This window comes from Odontomachus brunneus, unplaced genomic scaffold (assembly GCF_010583005.1).
Source record: "Odontomachus brunneus isolate Ranch 3 - 2012 unplaced genomic scaffold, Obru_v1 Obru_scaffold_099, whole genome shotgun sequence".
Classification (NCBI taxonomy): domain Eukaryota; kingdom Metazoa; phylum Arthropoda; class Insecta; order Hymenoptera; family Formicidae; genus Odontomachus; species Odontomachus brunneus.
The window spans coordinates 786,117-804,249 of NW_022639549.1; the positions used below are offsets into that span (position 1 = coordinate 786,117).

General features: G+C 38.7%; 1 protein-coding gene across 8 annotated transcripts in view; it reads left to right on the plus strand.

The window, feature by feature from the left end:
- Positions 1–18,133, plus strand: part of LOC116848725 (zinc finger homeobox protein 3) — a 680,554-nt gene that overhangs the window by 266,579 nt on the left and 395,842 nt on the right. The window contains exon 1 of one of the 8 annotated variants that reach the window (XM_032825127.1): positions 13,568–14,058. The exons of the other annotated variants lie outside the window; for them this stretch is intronic. The gene's annotated coding sequence lies outside the window, so the exon portion shown is untranslated. Of the gene's footprint in view, positions 1–13,567; positions 14,059–18,133 lie in introns of those variants that run through there. 8 annotated transcript variants of the gene reach the window in all.

The window sequence follows — 18,133 nt, forward strand, 5'->3', positions numbered from 1 at the left end:
ATTATATACTATTATTATATTAATTATAATCGAGTGTCGTGAGCGATTAAAGTACGACATATACGAACAACATGCAATCTCTTTCATCACAATTGAATTGTTCAGATTCCTTTCTTTATTTCGTCTAATTGTAACAGTGATTGTAACAGTGAAATTAATATTATTACTAAAATATTAATGTTATTACTACTATTAATATTATTAGTGAGGATCAAAGTAAGGAAATTATTATTATAGCTATTTAAAAAATAGCACAGAATTATTTTGCTCAGTTTCATGAGCTCTACTTACGTATAAGCATTGATATATGCATTGTATTAGACATTTTGTATACATTTCTCAAGTGAATGAAGAAGATAAAGAGATATAATAAAGAGATTATGAGAGAGATGAGACAAAACTTATACATATCTATTAGTTATACTAGTCTGAATTTAAGTGCTAGAATGCACGCAGAAAAAGGATTAATCGAAGAAACTAAAATATAGCTGTGGCAGTTAAAAAGTGTCTTTGAAATAGAGTCTTTGAAATAAAGACGATTAATATCGTTGCTATCGAACTTTACTTTAAATTATTAGCTCTTTAAATCTAGGCGTTGCAACAAAAAATGTGCGCTGCTAGATACACACAATAGTAACAAAATTATATTCCTATTTCTAAGAATTTTATTATTTTTTTAATTTAAATAGGCAAAGCAAGACCTGTACAAGAAAATAGATATTATCATGTTTTCTTTTTATAAAGTACTGAAAGGATAGGTGTGAATCAAAATCGTTCTGGTCATGTCGATAGTGTTCATTGTAAGTCCGAATCAGCTACTGAGATTTAGCTGATATTACTACGTCATTCTTTGTATGTGATACGATGTACAGTAAAAGACGATATCAGCAAAATTTCAAGACACTCACATAGCACATTTTACATTTCGTCGGCTTCGACTTCGCTCATCCCGCTCACCCTCGCGAGGCTCGCTTACCCTCGGCGTTGTGCGCAAAGCAGCCACACGCGGCCTATCCGGAGGGTACCCCTCTAATTTACGTGTCGCGGGGACGCCAAGTCCGCGTGCGCCCCGGCTCGCGAAACAGACAGTAGCGCGACATATTCGTCGCTTTCATCCTCGGAGAAGACACACGAGGAGAGAGACTTCCGTGCCGACAGGGAAACGATTCAAACAAAGAAAGGGGCGGCCACCCCTCCTGGCTCGCCTTTTCTCGAGTAATGCCATTCCTTATGCATCCGTAAACCTCCCCGCCGACGCTCCTGCCGCCGTTGTCGTCGGCGTTTCTTTCTCTCTCTATCTTCTCTCTATCTCTTTCCTTCTTCATGTTTCCTCGTATTTCTCATCTTCCTCGCAACCTCCTCCTTTTTCTCCCCTCCTCTCCCCCCTCGGCGTCCCTTCTCCTCGCGACTCACCCCTATGTCGATATTTCCCTATCGATTGATCCGCAAGGAGGCACCCCTTCCTCCCGTCGCTCTGCACGGTTCTCTTTTATCTCTCTTTTCCTTCCATTCGATCCTTTCTTTATACGACGACCGTCTTCTAACCCCCTTTCCTCTGCGCTCCCTCTCCCTCTCTCTCTTTCTCTCCCCCGCTTCGCTGTACTTCTCTTACTGCTGTTTCTCTGCTTTCCATCCGAAGCCTCCGGGCTCTTTCCTCCGCTTATTCGTCTCCATTCGATGTAGGTTGTACCGGAGCGTACCTGCACCGTTTTCAGGCGCGCGCGCGCACACGTATCCACAGGATTAAAATAGTTCTGGTACACCTACACAGTATCACAGTCACGCTCGTAGTAAATGTTATAGCTCCTTAGAGGGAGAAGGAGAAAAAGACAGAGAGAGAGAGAGAGAGAGAGAGAGAGAGAGAGAGAGAGAGAAAAGGAGCGAGCCAATGCGCGAGCGAGTGGAGAGTAAATGAAGATTTATCCCCGAATTTGACATTAAATTACATTAGTCGGATTTTAGTCCGTCGTAGCGACGGCTAAAAATCGTAAGGGTAATCCGATGAAACGGTTAAACGCGGCCGACGATGAAGCCGCACACAACCGCTGACACCTAATGTGATTACACGTCGTCCCATAGAATTTACGTCCGTCGACGCCGGGATCCTCGGAGACAATTGCACAAAAATCGGTTGGCAGGTGGCGACCGTTCGATTCATCCCGCGGATCCGTCCCCATCGGTGGAGCATGGGGAGAAGAGGGGGGGGGGGCAGAAATATCGGGTTCGAAAGAGAGGACCCTCTGAAAACGGTTCGATCTGTTCGATCGGGCCCTCCCCGACCAGAGCCTTGCCCCTTTACACAATGTTTCTCACGTCACACAGACAAAGGGACGCAAATTCCACGTGAAAAATCTGCTCCAATGCCAATGCGTGTTTCCGCGGCTTGCGAGCCCGCGAGTGTATTAGTCTGTGTACATATGTTTATGTGTCCTTTCGCGTATGCGCGTGATGTCACAATGAGACCCGCATACTCACACACTTACGCGAGTGCGTGCGTGCGCGCGTGTGTGCTCGAGTGAGCGAATGAGTGAGTGCGTGCGAGAAGGCTGGCAGCTACGCCGTGAAATCAGTTACGAAATCACGGGGTCCCATTGCCGAGGCGATCCCCTCGCACTCCCTCCCCTCCCGGCCTACCCTCCTTCGTCGGCCTCCGCGGGGTCGATCATTAATTTGTAACGAACCGGCGCCGCCTGTTATTATCCTACGGTTACGCGATCACGTGATTACACTCGCACGCATCGACGCGTCGGCTCCTCTCGCCTGGTTCTTCCAGCGCCGACGTCAAAAATTGCCGGATTTTCGGGGCGGCTTGAAGGTTTTTTAACGCGGAGCACTCTTGCGGCACAGTCGCCGGGGATGCCAACGAGACCCTTAACTCGAAAATAGCGCACATCGAATTTCGCGCGAGGCGATGAAGTGAAATTAGACGCGCCCTCGCACAACATATTCCTCATTCGAAGCATTGCTGAATTTCGAGTAAATTATTCCTTCTCTTTTTTGCTTCTACAAGGAAGAAGGATACGAGATAATATGAAAGATACTGCTTGGACATGTGCCTAACCCTTGACATTCTTATTGAATGTGGTCTTTAAATACAAATATTGAGACTTTCGACATAGAATATATATATAGGATATATACATATTTACTATGTTGAAAGTCTAAATATTTGTATTTAAAGACCAACACGATAAGAATGGTTAGGTGTTCAGATTACATTAGTAATTTTGATCAAAGTATTGATACCTAGATATCTAACTCTAGATATCCTTATTATTCTCATCTTTTGATACGAATATTCTTTTAACGTAGCTTTTAAGCTTTTAACGTAGAAATCATGTATATATCCAATACATGTACATGCATTAAAATAGCAATGCCTGAACACGTATCTAACTTTGGGCATTCTTGTTGTTTTATATATATATTCTATATTTTTTTAACAGTTTAAATAGTCGCATTTAAATACCAAAGCAATAAAAATACTCATCATTAGCATTATTTACTGCATGCATAACGTGTGCGCATAACATATCTATGCATTGGTATTTTACTTTATCTGATACATTCGGGGGGAGAACAGAGAACAACGAATCCTCTCTTATATCACGACTGACAAGAGAGAGCATTGTTCACACCCGCATATCGATAACATTTCTCGACTTCTCGACTTTGGGCTACTTACGCAAGTCAGCTCGCCAGATACACGAGTCGAATTCGCGATCCGTCGCGATTTAATTAGAGTCGCAATCTCATTCGGCCGTAAATCTCTCGCCCGTTGACCGATTACCGCGTTTCTCCCGGTAGAATCAATTAGCTCGGCGCGAGAAAGGAGCCGGCTTGAATGGCTCAAGAGTGAATAAGAGAGAAAGAGAGAGAGAGAAGGAAAGAGAGACGGTTTCTCGAGGCAGACGACGAAGCAGGAGGAATTTCTGCCGATGTCCGTCTCGCGCAAGGAGAAATGATCAATGGTGAACGAGACTCTTCGGGCGATTAGCGAATTCGATCGGCAAGCCGTGCAACCGTGCCCCAGGTCGAGTCGACCGGAGACTATCGATCGGCTCTTCCCGGAAGGTAAGGGTCGTCGTCGTGTAATCCGTCGTCGTCCGCCCTGAAATGGAGTTATTTCGACTTGGGTTTCGATCGTCTCCACTCGACACGGCATCGTCCCGCGTCGCGTCGCGTCCTGTCCGCAATCGAAAAAGTTAACCGTCGGAAACGCGCCCTAACGAATACTCTCGACCATCCCCTGTTCTCCCCTCGTCGTCTCTCCCTCACCGAAGGACGGACCAGCGCTCTCTTTTTCTCGATGGACATGCAACGTCTCGCAAAATCAAAGTCTTGAAATTTAGAAACAACGATACAATTTTCTAAGATATCGTAATGTATCGAAATTTAGATAACTTTTTGAGGAAATTGTTCGCTTTCAATATTTCGGGAGAATTATAATATTTGGATTCAATTATGATTACATTTTCTAAACAACTATGTCCCATTTTTTACGTTTGAATATCTTTTTTCGATATAACGAGTCCATTTTTTCCTTTGCCATCGCGAAATCACCACTTTTGTGTACTTATATCTTTTACATGGAAAAAATATTGTAGTAAAAATTACAACAAAATTTTTGTAATTTTGAGTCATACAAGGTTACTATCTATTTGTTTAAAAATGTTATGCATATTTGACTTTTTACTACAAATCTATTATAATTAAAACTATTATGATTATTAAAATTATCATAAGAATTAAATTAATTAAACCATTATAATTGTTAAAACTATTATAATTGAATGTTTCTTTTTTTATTTTATACCAGACAGATCATCAAATTTATTACTTTTATAGTAATTGTTTATACTACAATTTCCAAATAGCTCATCTTTACAAGAACATTGTATAAAAAGAAATTTAATTTTATTATAGTTTGCCCGTGTAGTTTCGGGGGTTGAACGCGCGCAGAGCTATAACCGATTTTTACGCGAGTGCAGTGTCTTTGGGGAAGCGCGATTCGCGAGGTGATTGCGCGAACAACCACATGCGCGAACCACACGAAAGAAGAGATCCAATTCCCGGTGATTCGGGTAATCACGCGGTGATAATCACACGAGACAGTAGTCGCGCGTCCTCGCGAGATCCACGGCGGAAGGTGCGACGCGCATCGACGTATGTACCGGAGTAATTAAGCGACGACCCCTTCCGGTAATTCCATTATCGTCGCCGTCGTAGTCCGCTCGGGCAATCCGATTAGCCGCGATCGACGCGACGTTGCATTTAAGCTCGCACGTGAAAGAGGTGCGTGTAAGATTCGTGGCGTTTGCCGCGCTGCTCTCTCCAGGCCGATCGATGATGAATACTCCGGCGGACTTTGTTACGATAAGGTAAAACACCCAATTATTCACATCACCTTTGGTCGTTGGTACTCTTAGAAAACATGGTTGTTCTCGCGCCCAACGCCGTCTATGACTCGCAGTTTTAGGGTGAAACACTCAATCGGAGAAAATATCCACACAAAATACATGCTGCATTCAAGTTATTGTTACTCGATTCAAGTATCTCATAAGTTTATATATCTACAAATCTATCATAAGTTTATTCAAATTATATTCCGAATCCTAGTAAGCGCTTTAATTAAGAACATTGAATTTAAAATGTTTGCTTATTACACAGAATAGAGCCATATCTTTTTCTTTCATAAAATTTTATAATATTTTGTAAAGGGAATCATTTCTTCTTCTTTTGAATACATGATAGTGAACTTCTCTAATATTTATAATGAATATATTTTAGTTAACAATCTAATTTTCTTAATAATAATCAAGAAAATATTTTTTACTGAAGATTACCATTATTTAAAAGAAACAAGATAAGCTCAATAATCGCTTTTCTTAGCAGTTGATATTTTTTGTATATTATAGCAAAACTTACGTCAAGATTATATTTCATTTTTTATTGTTTTTTTCTTTTTGTAAAGCTGGACTATATTGGCATTGTAGTATAAAAGAGTAAATTAACTATCTAACGAATATATGATATAAGAGGCATTCAAGTAATTATAGTAATTCTGTGGTCTAAAGTCAAATGTGTATATTTTTAATAGATATGATAACAGATATGATAACAGATATGATAACAGATATGATAAGAGTGTTTAAAAAATACCCATAATTGAATCTGTAGATAACAAATATCGCTGGTTGCAAGAAAATTCAGGTTTTTCCAAAGTATCAATGACTAAGAGAAGTATATCACAACAATCGTTCTATTCTATTTTCAACTTTTTTTCTTCAACATACAAATCGTCCCTTTCTCTTTTGTCTCGTCGCTGCTCGCAACGGTTTTTCACTCGTGACCTATTTATCAAACGACTTGTTAATCTCGCAAGAGCTCCACTGCACATACGTGTGGTAATCCTAAAACTACAGCGGCGTTATAGGCGACCACGCGTTTTAGCCGAGCAATGACGTGTATTAATAGAGTTTAGAAATCCTCGCGAAACGCGTCGTTGATCGTAAATCCCGCGTCGCGCTCTCGCGCAGCACCGATGTTATAATTAAAGCCTTCGATATCAATCAATACGCGTTCGCCCGCGCAACGAGAACGTGCGTCAGCGTGCGAACATAAATTGCCACGAGTCGAAACAACCACGGGAACAACGTTTTGGCTCGATTAGCGTACGTGTACATAATGTCTGGGTTTAGCTGATATAGCTAGATCCAGACACTTTGTATAATTTCTGGATATGTAAAACGAGTTTTGTTTTTTCACAATTTTCTTATCATTATATTTGTTTCATTGGTGTTAGAGATGTAAATTATAGATTTAACTTATGGAAGTTGAAGAAATTTAGGCTCTCTGATTCATAATTAAACTCAAGGATCAGTAAGATCCAATAAAAATCAATGCCCGAATATTATAATGCGATGAATTTAGTCTAATCAATTATTGTTCCAAAAGTTGGAATATATTAATAATATCCTATATTGATATCCTAATTTTGGGACATGATTTAAATTCGTTACACTATAATATTCGTGCATTAGCTATTAACCTTCGCATCCTGGAGTTTGTCACGGAACGTATGACACAATCACATATCAACGCTTATGTGCAGGTAGAACTTACTTGAACATAAATCGAACATAAATCTCCTCTGTATCAATTTGCAGGAAAGCACGATAACTATTTCATTTCTTCGATTCAAAGTAACTATGTTAATAATCGGAACGGTCATGCGTATCTAAGCCGCGCGCGTACGCTCACTGCGTGCTGTCACGTACAGCAAAAGGTTTCTGGAAACAATAACTGCGGAACGCAAGAATACGGGTCGATACAAACATCAATAATCCCATTCGTAGCGACAAGTTGTAGCGACTTGAAACAAAAACCATTAGGTAAGGAAAATTACTGCGCTTCTGATGGACGTGAAATCGTCCTTCCATGGAATAAGAATTAAGCTTGCATTCCAAAATGTCCTTCTTGAGGAAAAGTTCTACTGAAAATCCATAGTATATGTAACATGAACTATAGATTTTCAAAATTTCAACTATAGATTTTCAAGCAAAATTTTCTTTAAAAAAAGACGTCTTGGAACCTAAATAATAGTCGTTAAAATACGAAAAGCTTTAATTTTAGTGCTTACGTTAAGGTAGACATTAAACTATATCAAAAACCAATGAGAAACACATTTTGGTTTGGATTTATGACGCTCAGTTTTATTTATAAATCGCAATATGAAGGAAGAGCGAACTGATAATCATGAGAACTTTACTCAATGTCGCGCGCACATAGATTGATTTTCTTTTATTAATATCTCGAAAATTACCGCAACAGTTTGCCCAAAATGGCACGTGATTTTTCTACATAATTTACCGACTTCAACGCATGAGCGCTCCGACACTTATATCCAGACACCCTGTATATACGCCGAAAGTTTTATATTTATAGCGTACTATTAGCAGCCCGCGCGCGCGCGCACAAGAGAGAGAGAGAGAAAAAAGGAGAAGGGAAGAAAAAACGCGTCGTTTCTCTCGTGTAAACAATGTGTACGTGGCGGTAGATTCGTTTCGCTCGACAAACGGCGGGAACATTCCGGGAAACTGAGCTCGGCCGTAATTAACAGTTGGCGCGACGTGACGTTTAATTGCAATAATTACGATAATTACTGGCGAGCGTAGCGCGCCATGAGAGCCGACGTCATTCGTCGGCGTCACGACACGACACACACGTTAACGACAATTTGTTGCTAACATTTTGCTTCGTGTCATCGAGAGAGGCTCGCGTGATCGTCACGATCGATAGGGGTCCGAGATAAGATCGCCGATCCAACACGCCCCGCGGTCATGCGACGTCCAAGATTTCGATCGGACTTGCGGCATCTCGAAAATTCGCGCCCGCGAATCGCCGCTGTCGAGTGCAATTAGCGCGGCTTTGCCGCATTCGATTATGCGCGTCGAGCTTGTCTCGAGTGATAAATTAATTTCCTCGTCGTTGAACGGCTAAGGTAAAACGTGAATTCTTCCCCGTAAATTAAAAGATTTTTGGGTGATTCGAAGTGTACCTCTACGACCGTAGTCTAAGGACTACGGTAGCTAGCGGTGACTAGCGTAGTTAACCGCGTCCTGCGTCCTAGTCTCTCCTATGCAACATCCTGTTCCTGGCTGCTCTGTCGTGGAGTACTCGGGATATTCACTGACACGCACTCATTACACTGACACTCGCGTGGATATACGATTTGAGTGGAGAAGCGCGTCTTAATTGACGCGATGCGATTAACGAGGAGCCCGGTTGAGCCGACGAGATATGTTAATCGCGCGATGGAAAAGTGTAATTAACGCGACGATACACGTATTCTACGGCGTGAGGAGACACAATGAAACGTTCGGAAAAGAGTGCGCGCGACACGCTCGACTACCATGAAGTCGCGATCTTTTGAGAGCGTTAATTGTTGTCATCTCGCGAGCACGCTCGGCGATTGACGGTTTGGCCCGTTATTTGGGTACTGTCGCGAGTTTTTCGCGAGCGACCGTTGTGTTTACATTGGGCGCGTTCCGTTACACGCTCCCAACGGCCGCGAGGGTCATTTTATCTTTGTTTAACATCGAATGAGCAACAAAGATAGAATGACGCTCGCCGCCGTTGGGAGCGTGTAACGGATCGCGGCCATTGTCGACGAACACGAGGTACACCTCCGTGGAGCACGTGTGTCGGCACGCATGAATTATCTCTTTCTCTCTCGTCGGATGCGATTAGAATATTCGCTCTTGGAGCATTTGATCGGGATTTCGTCGCGTTCATTGACTCTACGCTTCTCCGACCGAATCGCATCCACGCGGGTATCAGCGATAGTGTCAGTGCCACGAATAAGTCCCCAAAGTGCCATGACGGAACAGTCCGCAAGTCAGAATGCTGAATCGGGAAGCTGGACGGAGGACGCAGATATCTCGTATGTCTTCTAAAGTGTGTTCAGTTATTTATTATGCATACTTCCGATTTCGGCGGAAATTCTTAAAAATCTTACTGAGGACGAAGAGATAGCCGAATCGAAATTAAGTTGACATTCATAGTTCGTGATTCTTCAATGAATAATTACAGCTTTATTTATTTGTCAAGAGGATAGTCCTTTTATCTTAAATTAAATATATATTAAACATATTATAAATATATGATACAAATATATTATAATATATAATATAGGTATTAAATATATTAAATATATCCGTCAATATATCCAATAAATATTATTTCGTATAACATAAAATACGATAAAAATAGCCGTGCCTATCAACACTTACTAGCTACGGTTAGCTGAGGCTAACATCAACCAGGAGAAAAAAAAGCTCGATTTTAATTTATACTTGTTTATGTACTTTTATGCTTTCTCGAAAACATTTTTATATTGTCAGAAATCTTATATTTATGTACCTATACACTTATATTTGTCTCTATCTGAATCAAGACTTTATTTTTCTATTTTCGATGTAAATTCTGGAATATCTATATATTCCGAAGGATCCCGAGTCAGAATTTTGATCCTACTTTTAGTCTTTATTCCATTCAAAATCTATTTTGATGCTAAAGAAAGTATAAAGAGAAATTTTGAACGTCATTAGAGTCAAAGTAGGAATAAATTTCATTAGAATTAAACCTACCTTGCTAACTTAGCTCCTACTGCGTTATAGAATTCAAGATTTAACATAGGACCAAAATTTCGATTCGGAATCAATATATATTTAATATGCATGAAAACTGAAGTCCTATTTAATACTGAAGTCCTACTCCAAATGTAAGATGACCAGATTTTCCACCCCTGCATTCGGAACACTTTATAAATATGTGAAACGGGGGAAAAGGGATAAAAAAATCCGAAAATTATTGGACAATTATTGAAAATGATGACAAATCTGTGTCCCGAATAACACTCGACAAAATTCGGAATAAAGGGTGAAAAATCAAAAATATCCCGAAAAAATCAGGACATCTGGTCATCTTAGCTGTATGTATCGAGAAGGAAGGAGGAGATTACTCCGTAATAATGTATTTACGATATGACCTGACGACCGCACGTCATTATTTTCGGCACTCTAATACTTATTTCCGCAGAAGACTCACAGGACTCAAGCGAAAGACATATGGAATACGGAGCGTTGTGTCCATGGCAGTTGCTCGGCATGAAAAGATCGCAGACGCGCGCGCTGTCAATCACGTACACCAAAAGTTCATTAGCGCGCCGAAAGTGTCAAAAGTGCATGAATGCGAGAACGCTCCAGTGATGCGAACGAGGTCGCGCGTCTACAGCAACGCGATCTGTACGGCGCGCCGCGGCGAACGCCTTAACCACTTGCTCGAGTTACTAACCACTCTAGATCAAGCGCGTTCGTTTCACACTACGAGGTTGTCATCATTGTTATTCAATCTAGGCGTTGGTAATGAATCGCGCGAAATGCTCGATCTTTTCGCGCCAAGCAGCAGCCATGGGCACACATCGATCCACATCGCTCCGCGTTTCGCGTATCTTTTATCTGTCGAAAGTGAATCTCGCGCGTTAATAAGTCTCGGGAGTGTCGAGAATAGCGATGTGCGATCGCCGGGGCGTATCGTGAAGACGTCATTTGTAAGTAATCTTCTCGTTTCTCCTCGCGGTATATGCGGCCGGTGCTTCTCGCGATGTGTCGCGCCGACGTCCCTTACATTTGCTAAAAACATCGACTCGCTCAAATAGCAATAGAATCGGGCGATCGTCGGATTTGTTTAACGGGAATTAGAAATGCGATGACAATCGAGGAGAAAGAGAGAGAGAGATACGGAATATTCGGGCGGTTGCATCAGCTTGTTAGGAAAAGAGATACGGAGAGAGAAGTATCTCATAGAGCGCGTTCTTTTTAAAACTTTAGTCTTTTTAGTTTCTCCTCGCGGTGTATATAAGGTGACCAGATTTCCCAGCCTTGAATTCGAGACACTTCATAAATGTGTAAAGCGGAGGGAGGGGGGTAAAAAATCCGAAAATTATTTGACAATCATTGAAAATGATGACAAATCGGTGTCCCGAGTAGCTCTTGAAAAAATTCGGGACAAAAAATTAAAAATCGGGATGTCTGGTCACCTTACAAATGGTAGAAAACGCACAAAATCTCATTTGTAGGTTATAAAGAGGATCTCTATCGCAAAAGAATTACTGACTGTCAAAAGTTGAATTAAAAATTGATATAAACTTCAGAATATCAAAATAGACGACAAACCAAATATCATAAGATCGGAAATAAGATCAAAATTTCGACTTGAGTCTATACAAGGAAAATGTAGTAAGAATCATGTTAAAATTATATTTCAATATTTTTTGTAAAGCAAGACTATACTGACATTGTAGTATAAATTACTATAGAAATAGTAAATTTGACGATTTACCTAAGATATAAAAAGAGTATTCAAATAATTATATTGTTCTTTTAGTAAAGAATCAAACGTGCTTAACATTTTTAAACAAAAATATAGTAATTTCAGTCATAATTCTGTATAGATCAAGATTATAAAAACATCATTTTTTACTACAGCATTTTTTCACGTACTTAATCTTATATTCATGCATACATACATATATTTGCACTGCGATGTGTAAATTTAGATCGCGGTGTATTTCAGAACTGAACGTTTGCACGTAACTCTCCTTTGAAACATACTTTGACAGTTTTCTGTGTCGAAATTTTTCTTCTACATTAATCCTGCAAATTCCGTGGAACTTGAAGGATCAATGAGAAATGCAATAACATACAAGCTATTGCCCTACCTCAAAATAGCAAATATTTATTTACTGCCTTTGTCTCCATGTTGAGTTATGGAAAAATATATTTCAGAATTATTTAAAATATTCCATTAACTCAAAATGTTTTATCGACATTTAATACATTTAATTTTTATCTTTAATTTCAGTTAGTAATGTATTAACGATGTAACTCAGTTGTAAGTAGATAACGTGAAATAATCAAATATTAAGTAACTGAATAAAGATAAAGAGATAAATGTGGGAAGCACATTTTTATCCTCATAATTTGTTTCGTATTTTGCCGTTGGATATTTTACTGAGATTTGAAGCTCTTAAAAGAGCTGATAAAGAAGAAGCTGTAATAAAGATAAATATAAGTAATCCAATAATGCTGTGCAAATAGTGATTTTAATTTGCTACAATAACAAGAACAAACATAAGTGAAAAAATGTGTTATAATAACATCCAAAGTGTAATATTTTGCGAGCTAAGCAGCATTCAGTTTCAATAAAATCAATAAGACTTATACTAGATTCTAAAGCCAAAATTCATAGTTACTATTTATTTCTAACTTATGATTTCTTACTGAGAGCACAATTTCCATTACTCATTCGTATTTTTAGTCCATTATTTCGCTATTTTTATCAATATTTTATGTTGTATGAAATGATATTTGTTAGATATATTGACGGATATTTTCAGATTTAATTATTTGTGTGTAAATATATTATTATTCTATTTTTATATGTATTGTTTTATATCGTATAATATATTATATATTATAAATTATAATATATTGTATCATATATTTATAATATGTTTATTATATATTTAATTTAAGATAAAAGGACTATCCTCTCGACAAATAAATGAAGCTGTAATTATTCATTGAAGAATCATGAACTACGAATGTCAGCCTAACTTCGACTCGGCTATCTTTTTGTTCTCAGTAAGATTGTTAAGAATTTCCGCCGAAATCGGAAGTATGCATAATAAATAACTGAACACACTTTAGAAGACATACGAGATATCTGCGTCCTCCGTCCAGGTTCCCGATTCAGGATTCTGACTTGCCGGCTGTTCCGTCGTGGCACTCCGGGGACTCACTCGTGGCACTAACACTATCGCTGATACCCGCGTGGATGCGATTCGGTCGGAGAAGTGCAAAGTTAATGAACGCGACGAAATCCCGATCAAATGTTCCGAGAGCAAATATTCTAATCGCGCCCGACGAGAGAAAAAGAGACAATTCACGCGTATCGTCACACGTGCTCCACGGAGGTGTACCTCGTGCTCGTCGATAATGTAAACACAACGGTCGCTCGCGAAAAACTCGCGCGACGCGCGACAGTATCCAAACAACGGGCCAACCGTCAACGGGTGCCGTCAATCGTCGAGCGTGCTCGCGAGATGACAACAATTAACGGTCTCAAAACATCGCGAACCTTCAGGCGCCGAGCATACATTCGCATGTCGCACGCACTTTTTCCCGAATGTTTCATTGTGTCCCGAGCCGGCGACCGATCCGTACGCTGTAGAATACGTATGTCGTCGCGCTGTAATTACACTTTTCCGTCGCGCGATTAACATATCTCGTCGACTCAACCGGGCTCCTCGTTAATCGCATCGCGTCAATTAAGACGCGCTTCTTCGCTCAAATAGTATATCCACGCGAGTGTCAGTGTTAGTGAGTGCGCGTCAGTGAATACCCGGAGTTCTCCACGCAGAGCAGCGAGGAACAGGATGTTGCATAGGAGAGACCAGGACGTAGGACACGATTAACGATACGTCATTTCGAGGTATGTAAATAATTATACAGAAAGGTCGCAACGAAAGTAACGCGAATTTAACGAGTTTCTCGAGAATAACGAAATTCAGGCCGAGTCGAAATTTAGGCCAGTATTCATAGCTTGTGTTTGTTGTGTTGACAAATAATTATAGCCAAATAAGTGGATAAACGTATTCGTTAATTTGTATCTGCTTATTTTGTATCGATCCAAACAGCCGAATTACAGTACGTGAATGTGATTTTGTAATTAATTATATATACTGTCAATTAAATATGAATAATATATAACTATGAATATAATGGCCTTAGAATCTTATATAAATCTCGCAAATCTTGATTTTTGTTTGTCTAATAATATTCATTGGCTTGAAAGTTCCATTTTAAATCTGTTAACGCCTTTCTTTATTTATGTTTATCCTTGTATTGTACTAAATCTAAAGTTAAAATCTATATTTGGTAAATAATATTATTAGACACATAACTTGTTTTTGTTTTTACAGTTTCTCATCAGCTCTTTTAAGAGCTTCAAATTTAATCGAATTTCCAACAAAAAAAAAAAAGAAAAAATTAGGAAGTGTTGAGAATAGAATGTGTTATTTTTTTATCTATTTCTTCATTAATCTTTTCTTGATCAGTTAACTTTCCTTGACCCACTGAAAATTTAATTTTTTAACATAAAGACACGTGCTTGTCTGTGAAATTGACTTATAATCAATAAAAATGGAATATATCAAAAGTTTATTTTTTTCGATTGAACTTTAGTTTCTTGTTGAAGTACTCGCGCACGATTTTTATGCGTTACATTTCGGACAAGCAATTTTGCGTTGATTTAAAAAATCAATACGTGAGTGAAGAAAGATTAATATACTATATTCATCTTACATATGCAATTAAATAAATACATAATTAATATGTTGCTTATATTAATTATATGTTGCTTTAAATTAAAAAGAAGAATTAAATTAATTAAAAACAATAAAAATTTGACGATCTACTGAATATACGATATAAAAAAACATTTGAGGAATTACCATAATTTTGCAGTAAAAAGTCAAACGTGCGTGAAATTTTTAAACAAATATACGTCATGAGCCAGTAATTATTGCCACCTGTAATATCTCTGAGGCAAAAAACAAAGATAATCTTCAGATCTTTGAAGTTACTCAAAAGAAAAATATTACTACCATAAAATTTTCTAAATAGAGGAACTTTGAATGTTTGGAGGTAAATTTTGTTTTTTGCTTCGAAGATATTCAAGATGGCAATAGCTATTAACTCAGCTTGTATAGTAATTTCGATCATAATGTTGTATGTTCCAAGACTAAAATTTTGTTGCTATTTTTACCACAATATTTTCTCTTTACCACAATATTTTCACATCTTCATGCAGTAAACAATTGTTTGCAGTGCTAAGGTAAGACAATATTCGAGTTGAAATTTTGATCCTACTTTCGATAGTATTCATGTATCATCTATTTTAATATGTTTTAAAGTCTATATCAATCTCTTTTGATTCTACTTAACCCAAAATTTTATGATAGAAGTTCTTTTTAGAACAAGTAACATTTTATGTCTTCTGCCATTCAGAAGCACTAAGTAGGATTTTCATATATATTAAATATACACTAATTCTTGTACAGATGTTGGAAAATTTAGGTCGAAAATATGGCTGAAATTTCGACTCGAATAACTTATAATAAGTACGACGAGACTTTGCGTTGATTCTTCAAGTTCGACGGGAGAAACTTGCAGGATTAATGCAGAATAGAAATTTCGACTCGGCCTATCTCATACATTCGAGCGTTTCCTTATTCTCGGGAATGTCCGCGCAGATATTCTCATCAGCGAAATTCACCGTGCATCTCCGGTATCTGGAGAAAACGATTTTCTCCGGACGACCCCCGATCGTTTTGATTTTCAAAAAATCGCGCTCGTCAGTCTCTGTGCAACCGGCGCAAACTCGAGAAAACGGAACAAGAACGAGCTCGATGGCAGGCTCGAGAGAGCAAGGAAAAGAGAAATGGCCCGGCATAAAACTCGCCCCATAGAATTTTTCGTTCGCACGGTTTCATTTCAATTAACGTTCCCTCGTCCCGGGAGGGTTGGCGTCCGCCATCATTGTGTATACTCTCACATATATACATGTGTGTATATATATATATATATATCCTGTCTCGATGTCTCTCCGGATAATTGCGCCGCTGTAACTCGACCGAGTTAGCGGCTCCTAAAGGGATGGATTTCGGAACCGGTTTCGCATTATGCGCGATTCTCACCCCGAGGCACTCGTAAAACCTTAGGCAAGAATTCCCGGTCGTGGGTGGGGAGGGAGGCAAGGTGGCGGTCTCGGGAAGAGCCTTCGATCGATTCCCGGTGACTGTACGACTCTCGAATTCGCGCCCGCGCCTGATTCAATTTAGAAAGCTCGTTGTACCAGGACTTCGTATCGTTGTTCCGCGCGGCCGTTAGCGCGTCTATCCGTCTGCCGCGTCAAAATAACTCGCAATTAAGTAAGTGTAGAGCAGCGCGCGAGCCGGCGGAACGGCCAAAGTGTGTGTGAGTCCGTGTAAAATCAAATCCCTCGTCGCTCTATATCATCCGTAAGACGTTAGAAATGGACGTTATCGGATATTTGACGGACGCTCTTGCGTGAATTGCCAAGTTACTTCTGAGGCGACGGCATGTGAATCTTTCGCGATATGTCATTAATTACATTCGATAATCAGGTGTCAATCAATATCATATTAATCGAACACAAATGCGATAATTAGTGGACCATGAACACAATTTCGAGAGTCTGCTTAGATATTTCGCCAATTTTAATGCGTGTCGCGTATATGTAAGTTCAGTACAAAAGAATATATATACTTTCGTGGAATAAATACCTATTTGTTTATTTTTATCTATTCGAACGATTCCTGTTTTTGTATAAGACAAAAACATGAATACTGAGATATCGATACCACACGACTAGAAATGAAAATGATCTAGTCCAACGGTACTTTACTTGGTAAATTACCGTAAATTACTTGGTATATTTGGAAAAATGGTAAAGTGCTAATTTAGAAGAAAATTACTGAATTAAAAAAAATTTAGTATAAAGCTCAAAAGGAACATTTGGCCTTCAAGATGAGTAAAACACTTTATTTAACATTTATATTTTCCATATATAAAATATTTCGATACTGTATATTGATATATTATACATGGTATATAGTAATTATGGAACTGGATACTTAGAAACTATATCTATAACTATAATCTATATCTATATCTATATCTATAACTATAATCAGGGAACTAGAGAAACTTAAACAAATTTTTAAAGTCTCAATTTATATTTATCATGGTATTTTTACCTGGTTTTTTTTTTAGTTAGTTCATTTATTTAGTTAATTTATTTTAAAATGAAAATTTTAGTACTCTTGATGGATTGTGTATATATATATATATATATATATATATATATATATATATATATATATATATATACATACATACATACATACATACATACATACATACATACATACATACATACATACATATATAGTTTCCTTCCTTCCATCTGAAAGACATTTCAGAGATTATATTTGATGAGAATATAAAAGAAATATTGTTTTATTTTATGCATTAGTGAAGAAAACACGAATATTTGTGCATGAAAATATTAAAAACAATGAATTTTATCAAAATTACCAGTAAATAATCATCTTACCGTAATTTTATAATTTTACCATAAGTAACCATCATTTTGAATCTGACAGTAATTTTACACCTCTACAGTAATTTACATCTCTACACACGAGTAGTCCATGCGATGACTGAACGAAGTTTTTTGGCGTGACACGACGCGAAAGGACGCAATCGGGTAGTTAAATGCGAAAGAGTGCTTCAACGCGGCGCGGCGGTGAGGGTGGTTTCAGTCGCGAAATCAAAGTCGCGAGACTCTTGGCGGAAGTTACGATGATTTCGATTATTTACACTGCACATCTGGCAACAAGTTGCAATCTATTCCTGCCCGGCGCGTCGTAATCACTGCATCGCGGGACGTCGCGCGTACTCGCATAGAAGTTCTCCAAGAT